The sequence below is a fragment of the Microtus pennsylvanicus genome, chromosome 1 (assembly GCF_037038515.1).
Source record: "Microtus pennsylvanicus isolate mMicPen1 chromosome 1, mMicPen1.hap1, whole genome shotgun sequence".
Lineage (NCBI taxonomy): Eukaryota > Metazoa > Chordata > Mammalia > Rodentia > Cricetidae > Microtus > Microtus pennsylvanicus.
Genome location: NC_134579.1, coordinates 153,822,229 through 153,831,611, shown reverse-complemented (window position 1 = coordinate 153,831,611; position 9,383 = coordinate 153,822,229).

The following is a 9,383-nucleotide window of genomic DNA, read 5'->3' as shown; positions in this document are numbered from 1 at the left end:
AAAGAGGGCAATGGAATTCCAGATTGCAGAGGGCCCATAGGTTGAATAACCTTGTTGATGGCCCTGAGATCTGTCACCATTCTCCATTTACCTGATTTTTTCTTAACCACAACTACAGGAGAATTCCAAGGGCTGGTAGATTCTTCTATATGTCCAGCATCTAGTTGCTCTTGTACCAGCTGTTCTAAAGCCTGTAACTTTTCCTCAGCTAAAGGCCATTGCTTTGTCCAGATTGGTTTCTCAGTCAACCATTTTAGAGGCAAGGCTGTTGGTATTTCTGAAGGGACATCAATTGCTTGTTCTTGCACAGCCCTAATGGCCGGTTTTGTCCGTTTGTAATAACTTTTAATATTCTTTTCAGAAATATGGGCTCTAGAAGTAGCAGGAATGTTAATTTGAGTATTCCATTGTTGTAATAGGTCACGACCCCATAAATTCATTGCAATATTGGCTATATAAGGCCTTAGTTTTCCTATTTGTCCCTCAGGCCCTATACATTCAACCCATCTTGTGCTCTGCCTTACTCGAGATAGGGTTCCAATTCCCAGGAGCTGAACATTTACATTCTGAAGAGGCCAATATGGATGCCAAGATTCTGGGGTAATGATACTTACATCAGCACCTGTGTCCAGCAGGCCAGTAATAAAAATGCCATTTACACACACTCTCAGCTCAGGTCTTTGATCATTTATAGAAGTTTGCCAAAACACACGTAACTCATCTGTCTGATTACTATTGCTTGTAACAGTAGGCATGTGGCTTTCTAATTGTCCTGACGAGGCATGTTCTCTGCAGAAACTGGAAATGACTGAACCATGTTTGCCATGGGGGCCTGAGAGGCCCCCCCTCTCACGTTTCCTATCTGTATCAGGTTGCCTTGTCTATCTCATGTAGACCTGCATTCATTCATCCAATGTCTGCCTTTTCCACATCTTCTACATAAACCTGAAGGCTGAGTCCTTCTATTCCTGTTATTTCTAGAAGATGCATTATTATTATTTCTGAAAACCCGTTGTTTACAATTCCTTTTCATATGACCCATTTTGCCACAATTAAAACATTTGGTATTCTGGTGTCTCCTTTTACCATTGGAAATTGCTTCTTCTACCCATGCTTCAGTGCCATAGTCAAATGTGTCAACATCTAGTGTATGCAAGACCCATTCTTCCAAGGACGCTGATCTGAACATTAAAGGCCTCAAGATCCTTTTGCATTCCACATTAGCATTTTCGTAAGCCAAAGACTCAATTATTATATGTCTTGCTTCTGGGTCAGGTATCCCTATTTGTACAGCCTTAGTTAATCTTTGTAAAAAGTCACTAAAGGGTTCTCTCTGACCCTGTTTAACTGTGACAAATGATTCCATTCTCTGTCCTGGGTCTTGTACTCTGTCCCAAGCCCTTAAGGCTGCTGTAGTACACATGGAGAGTATGTTTTCATCCAAATTAGCTTGTTCCTGAGGGTCGGAAAAGAGCCCTTCACCTAGAATTTTATCTAGGGAAACGTCAATTCCCTTCACCTTTTCCTGCTGTTCTAAAAGTCTAGCCTCTTGCCTGAATAAGCATTTCCATTTTAATTGCAGTCCACTCTCAAGGACCGCGGAGCTCAGCTGGAGCCAGTCCAAGGGGGTTGCTCTGCTTGTTGTGGCCCAAGATTTTAGCATCTCTTTAACAAAAGAGGAGTGCATCTCAAAAGACATGATTGCCTGTTTAATTTCTTTGAGATCATTCATACGGACAGGCTCCCATGTATCTTCCTTGATGACCCTAGGGTTTCTAGAACCAATCACCTTTTCTGTTGTTATTACAGGAAAGGCATGTAGGGCTGTAGGTAGAGCTTTGTGGAAATTGTCCCGGAGGGATTTATCCACAGATGTAGTTAAAATTTGCCTTTCTACCCTTTGCTCTTCTTCATCAGAATTTAGAAATTCCTCAATCTTTTCAATTCTATTCACCATTGCTTTTTGTAATGTCTAAATCTCCTGCCCAGAATTATGTTCTAAAGCCTTCATTGAGGATTCTAAAGTATGAAATTTGTCCAGTAGAGATGACTTGTCATCTTTGGACATAATTTTTATCGCATAAACCGTGCCTTCTTGTATTGACAATCTTTCTGCCAATCTGTCATAAGCTTTAGACAAAATTCGATTGTCACATTCAGCAGTTTTGATTCTCTCAGTTAATGTTTCAGTTCCCACAGAAAGGGACTGCTGGAACTTACGATCTAATTCAGCTGTTCCTTCTTCCATAGTAATGAATTTCTCCTTAACATCAGCCTGTACCTTTTCTAGATTTTGCTCAGTTATCCGAGTCATGTTAAACAAAGATTTGTTTTCTTCCTGGAGAACTTCAAACTGATTCTTGAGAAGATTGTTGTCGCTCTCAATAGTTTTCAAACGTTCAACCTCTGCCTTAGGAGATTTGATCATTTTCCTATTATCAAACCAAATAGTGCTAAGGAAAATTAAGAATCCCAGGAATATCCATATATGTGGTGTGGTAGACACCTCTTGTAAGATCTCCCAAATGGTGCACTCAAAAAAACTGTTGAAATCGGATGTTGTCACGTTCTCAGACATTATTTATAAAAGAAAAAGTTCTCTTACCTGTAATAACTGGTTCCTGCCAGTGGTGGCGAAAGAGTCTAGTTGAATCCACGTGTCCTAAATCTGAAATAAAATGACTCAAAAACAAAATTGAAACAGACACCAGGCTGATAAGTAAAGAAAAGCCAGCAAAGTAAACAAATCAAAGGGATGCCAGCGTTTTTGTGCTGGGGCTCTCAGGCCACTGTCACGTGACCCGAGCTCTGGCGGCGGTGGGAGGGGAACAGACAGCCCAGTCAGGCAGCGCGCACGCCGGCTTGAGAGGGCACGGGAAAAAGGTGGCTGTGGCCGGGGCGGCTCAGAACAGAGACTTAGGTGCTGTTAAAAAGGCTCTGTTGATTTCAAACCCGCTGCTTGATACTCTAGCAAGCAGCAGGGAAAATCGAGTCGCTCAGAATCTCGGCTGCTTCAGCGCGCGCCCAGAGAGACTGCTCAAAATCTCAACTTCTTCCACGCGCGCCCAGAGAGACCGCAGCAGTGGCCTGGGGTACAAGAGACTCCGATTTGTGGCCGGTTCTCGGCACAGCCCCAAGGAGCGGGCGCCAATTGTACCCGCGCAAAATAAATGCAATGTAGATATCAAAGAATATTTACCACTTCAATGATAAAATTACAGAACCAAAGTTCCAGCGTAGTACAGGTAGGGAGGAAAAGAGAGCGAGCCACCTCTCCGCGCACCCATTTATTGACAGGCATTCACCCGAGGCAAACCCCGCCCTCTAAAGGGGGCTGTCTTAACCCTACAAAAGGGTGGGTACACCTCTCGCCGTCCTGACTTCCTTGCTCATCTTCTCCCTGTTCCACTCCTCATAGGGACCTTGGAAACTCAGACAGGTGATCCAATGTGGGTCTCTGTCTCTATCTCCATCCATCGCCAAATGAAGGTTCTATGGTGAAATGTAAGATATTCGTCAGTATGGCTATAGGATAGGGCCATTTCAGGCTGCCTCTCCTCAGTTGCCCAAATATCTAGGTGGGGACGTCTCTATGGACACCTGGGGACACCTCTAGAGTCAAGTCTCATGCCAACCCTAAATTTGCTTCCTTAATTAAGATATATACTTCCCTGCTCCCATATCCACCCTTCCTTTATCCCAACCATCCCATTCCCCCAAACTCTCTCCATCCTCCCCCTCTCACTTTTCTATCCCCATTTCCTTTTACCCCCATCCTACCCCACCCCCAAGCTCCCAATTTTTGCCCAGCAATCTCATCTACTTCCACTATCCAGGAGGATGACTATATGTTTCTCTTTGGGTACACCTTTTTATTTAGATTTTCTAGGATCACGAATTACAGGCTCAATGTTCTTTATTTTTGGCTAGAAACTAGTAAAGAGTGAGTACATCCCATTTTCGTCTTTTTAGGTGTGAGTTACCTCACTCAGGATAAAGTGGATGGAGATAATGTTCTTTTTAAAATTGAATTTTGCAAAACACTGAAATGGAACACTGGTGTTCTTTTTTCTTCATTGCAAATATTTTTCCACATAATATCTCCTGATTATGGCTTCTTCTGCCTTTATTCCTTTATTCTTCCATACCCCTCCCCAAAACCACATTAGGTTATCTTATCCACTCCTTTCTATCTTTCATTGAAAAACACACAGTTTTCCTTCTGTACTTGTGTCAGCTTCTCTAGCGAGACAGTAGTCAAGATTCCTGCGGGTAGGCTGTTCCAACACCCCAAACCATCCTTCGGACCATGAATGCTACAAGTCCCACTACACCCCCAAACCTTCTTATTGCCCAACCACGATCTCAGTGGAACTCTGAAACAAAGCCTGCTATTACACAGAGAGGATGAAAAGAGGAAATGTGAAGCACAAACTGTGATTGCACAGAGTAGAATAAGAGAGCAGGGCCCAGAGAGAACTCACTGTCTACTTGAGACACAGAGAGCAAAAGTACAGAGCAGTACAGAAAAGTTCCCCAAGACACAGACAGCTACACCAAGGATTGAACAATATACAAAGATACTGCTGGGACCAATACAAGAATTTCTCCAAATAACTAAAAAAACAACATAGTAACAACAAACTCACATTACAGCAAGACTTCATCATGCTAACCCAGAACAAGAGAAGAAAATGATTTCAAATATAACTTTATGAGGATGATGGATAAAAGGCACAAAGCTACCAGAGATAAAAGCTAGTGACTTTACAAATAAGATACAGCCAGGTGGTGATATACTTATAAATAGAATGAGTTAAATTAATATGAGTTAGTCAATAAGAAGATAGAGCTAATGGGCCAAGCATTGATTTGATTAATAAAGTTTCTGTTTGATTATTTTGAGTTTAAGCTAACGGGCAGCCTGGAACCAAAATGTAGCCTACCTCTTCTCCCAACACTTTTTTCCATTGTATAATTTTAGCTTCTTGGTCAAAAATTAGGTGTTCATAGGTGTGTCGAATAATGTTAGGATCTTTGTTTCAATTCCATTGGTCTACCTGTCCAATTTTATGCAAAAACCAAGCAGTTTTTATTACTGTAGCTCAATAATAAAGCTTGATTTCAGGGATGGGGATGCCTGCAGAAGTTCCTTTATTATAGAAGACTGTTTTGGTTATTATTGGTTTTTGTTTTCTCATATGAAGTTGAATAATGTTCTCCAAGTTCTGTGAATATTTGTACTAGGATTTTGATGGGGATTGCATTGAATTTGTTGAGTGCTTTTGGTAGGATTGCCATTTTTACTATTTTGTCCTTACCTATCCAACTGCATGGGAATTTTTTGCTTATATCTTTGACAAATTTCTTCTTCAAAGAATTAAAGTCCTTGTCATACACATCTTTCACTTGTTTGGTTAGTTTTACCCTAAGATATTTTATGTTATTTGTGTTTATTGTAAATGGTGATGTTGTTTTCATTTATTTCTCAGCCATTTATGATTTGAATATAGAAGGAGTACTAATTTTTTTGAGGTGATTTTGTATCCTGGCACATTCTTTAAGGTGTTTACCAGCTGTAGGAATTCCGTGGTAGAGATTTTGGCATCACTTATGTATACTACCATATCATTTACAAATAGTGAGAGTTTGACTTTTTCCTTTCCAAAGTGAATCCCTTTAATCTTTTGTTGTCTTATTGCTCTTGCTAGAAATTTGAGTACTATGTTGGATAGATACAGTGAATGGAAAGCCTAGTCTTAATTTTGATTTTAGTGGAATTGCTTTAAGTTTTCTTCCAGTGGTTTGATTTTAGCTCTTGGATTCCTCTATCTTGTTTTTTAATGTTTATATATGTTCATTTATCCCTTATCTCTCCAAAACCTTTATACTAAAGGGATGTTCAATTTTGTTGAATGCTATTTCAACATCTAATGAGATGATGATTTGGTTTTATTGTTTGTTTATATTGTAGATTATGCCAAAGATTTTTTTTTGTATGTTGAACAATACCTGCATCCTTTGGATGAATCCAACTTGATTATGGGAATGATTTTCTGATGGGCTAATGGATTTGGTGTGCAAGTATTTTACTGAGTATTTTTACATCTATGTTCATTAGTAAACAACTTTCAAAATTCTAGAATTGACAGACACATCTCACTGCCTGGACAGTCTCCCAAAGTTCTTCTTTACATTTAGGGCACTCATCTTCAGCCTACAGGCCCATAGTATCCAGCAGATTTTTCCATGAAGCAGGAAATTTCAAAGACAGTTCTGCCTATATCAGCAGTTTTTCAGTCATATTTTTATGTGTCCTGCAGAATGTCTAGCAGACTCTTTCATGAAGCAGGAACCATGAAGCATTATCTCATTTTAGGCAAGCTCAGCAGTCATTTCTCTTTGGGTTCTGCATGTGCAGTTTGCAGTCAAGGCAAAATCAAATTTTTGCATAAATGACTAACAGACGTTATAAGGAGCCTCTTCAATGCCCATATTCCTCTTGAAGTAGACTGGTGTTGCCATGAGCAGATGTGTCTCTTGCCATGAAAAGTCCTAAGTTATTAAAACATTTAAATGCCATATTCTAAAGTCCTCTAGAGGTTTGAAGAATACTTATCTAACTGAAATTTGTCTCTATAGACCTAGAAAATCTAACTAACATGACTACAAGCTTGACTATTATAGATGATTATCTATTAACCTATGTTTTTAAATCATACATTACATTTTTAAATGAGCTACACACACCTAATACCTTAATCAAGAGCATAAATATACATAAAACAAAACTGGCCCTAAATTTGTATCAATAAATATAGTATGTACTCACTCATTAGTAAATTCTAGCCATAAATAAAGGATATTGAGCCTATAATTCATGACCCTAAAGAAGCTAAATTGGAAGGTGAACCCAAAGAAAAACATGTAGTAGACAAGATTGCCAGGCAAAAATTGAGAGCTTGGGGGTGGGTGGGTTGGAGTAAGAGGAGATGGGGAAAGAAAAGGGAGAAAATGAGGATTGGGAGAACTTGGGGGAAAGGGATGGTTGGGATGGAGAAAGAGTGGATATGTGATGAGGAAGGTCATTGGTAAAGTAATAAAGAAACTGTTGGACTCACAGGTTAAAACATAGGTGGGAAGAGTAAACAGAACAAAATGCTGGGAGAAAGAAGCTGATTCGAGGATAAGCCATGATTCTCCCACTCCAGACAGAAGCAGGTTAAGATCTTTCTTGGTAAACCACCTCGTGGGCTACTCAGATTATTAGAAATGGGTTAGCTTAATACGTAAGCGCTAGCCAATAAGAGGCTGGAACTAATGGGCCAGGCAGTGTTTAAATGAATACAATTTGTGTGTTGTTATTTAGGGGCATAAGCTAGCCATGTGGGCGGCCGGGTGCCAGAAACGCATCCCCGCCGCTCTTATTACAACAGATATGGGAGCAGGGAAGTATATATCTTAATTAAGAGAGCCATTTTAGGGTGGGAAAGAGGCTAGACTCTAGAGGGGTTCCCAGGTGTCCAGGGAGATGTCCCCAACTTGTTTCTTGAGCAGCTGAGGAGAGGGTGCCTGAACTGGCCCTATCCCACAGCCACACTGATAAATATTTTGCATATCACCATAGAACCTTCATCTGGCAGTGGATGGAGATAGAGACACAGACTTACATTGGAGCACTGGACTGAGCTCCCAAGGTCCAAAAATGAGGAGCAGAAGGAGGGAAAACATGGAAGTCAGGACCACAAGGGGTGCACCTGCCCACTGAGATGTTGGGGCTGATCTAATGGGAGCTCACTGATGCCAGCTCAAATGGCACTGATGGACCATGTGATCAAACCATACTCTCTGAACATGGCGGACAATGAGGGCTGACTGAAAAGCCAAGGACAATGGCACTGGGTTTTGATCCTACTGCCTGTACTGGATTTGTGAGAACCTAGTCTGTTTGGATACTCACCTTCCTAGACCTGTATGGAGCGGGGAGACCGTGGACTTCCCACAGGGCAGGAAACCCTGACTGTTCTTTGGACTGGAGAGGGAGGGGAAGAGGGAATGGGGTAAAGGGAGGGAAATGGGAGGAGGGGAAGGGGATGGTAATTTGTAATAAAAATAATAATAATTTTTTAAAATAATTGTATCAAAAAATCAAGATACGTACAAACGCAAATTATTCATATACATTTATAGACAATATTTGAGAATATATAAAAACAAAAACTCAATAAACTAGACATCAATTATAGAATAATCTACTAAAATAGGGTAGAGATCGAAAGAGAGAATAATCAGCAGAAGATTTGCAAATAGCCAAAGCACAATAAAGGAATTTCTCAGCATCTACAGCCATCAAGAAAATGCAAAACAAAGTGACTATGAGGTAACACCTTATGCAAGTCAGAATGGCTAAAATCAAAAACACCAAAGACAGCTTATGATGGAGATGATTCAGAGTAAGGGGAATACTCCACCATTACCTGTGGGAGTACAATCTAGGATAAAGACTTTTTAAAACATTGTTGTGGTTTGGGAAAATCTGGGAGTCAGTCTTCCTCAAGACCCAGCAATAGCACACTTGGAAATATACCCAAAAGATGCATACTCATACCAAAAGAACATTTGCTCAGATGTGTTCATAGCAACACTATTTGTAATACCCAGAACCTGCAAACAACCTAGGTGCTCCCAAAATGAAGAATAGATTTAAAAAATATGGTATATTTACAAAAGGAGTATTACTGATCCCTAAAAAGAATAAAATCTTGAAATTGCATTCAAATAGAAGGAATTAGAAAATAAACATTCTGAATGACTTAACCTAGATCCAGATAGATAACCATTGTATATACTCACTCTTGAGTGAATATTACATGTAAATCAAAGAATAACCAGTCTATAGCCCATGCTCCTAGAGAAGCTAGGTAGCAAGGAGAACCCTAAGAGATATACATGAATCCTCATGGGATTAGAAAACAGACAAGATCTTCTGAAAATCTTGGAAATATGGAAAAAGGGTTCAAAGGGTGGGGTTAGAGGCAGATGGGAGGTCGAGGAGGACTGAGAAAAGAGGAGGGAGATGAAACTGTAGTTGGGACCTGGATGGAGAGGGGAGGACCTTGGACTTCCCACAGGGCTGGGAACCCTGACTGCTCTTTGGAATGGAGAGGGAGAGGGAGAGAAGTGGAGGGAGGGGGAGAAATGGAGGAGGGGAGGGAAATGGAAGGCTGGGAGGAGGCAGAAATTTGTTCAATTAAAAACAATCTAAAAAAATAAATAAATAAACATGTAAATATATAAATAAGACCCTTCCAATGAGAGACTCTTCCTGTCATATACTTCTCTGTCACATCTTAGCCCCCAGGACAGGTCATCACAGAATCAGA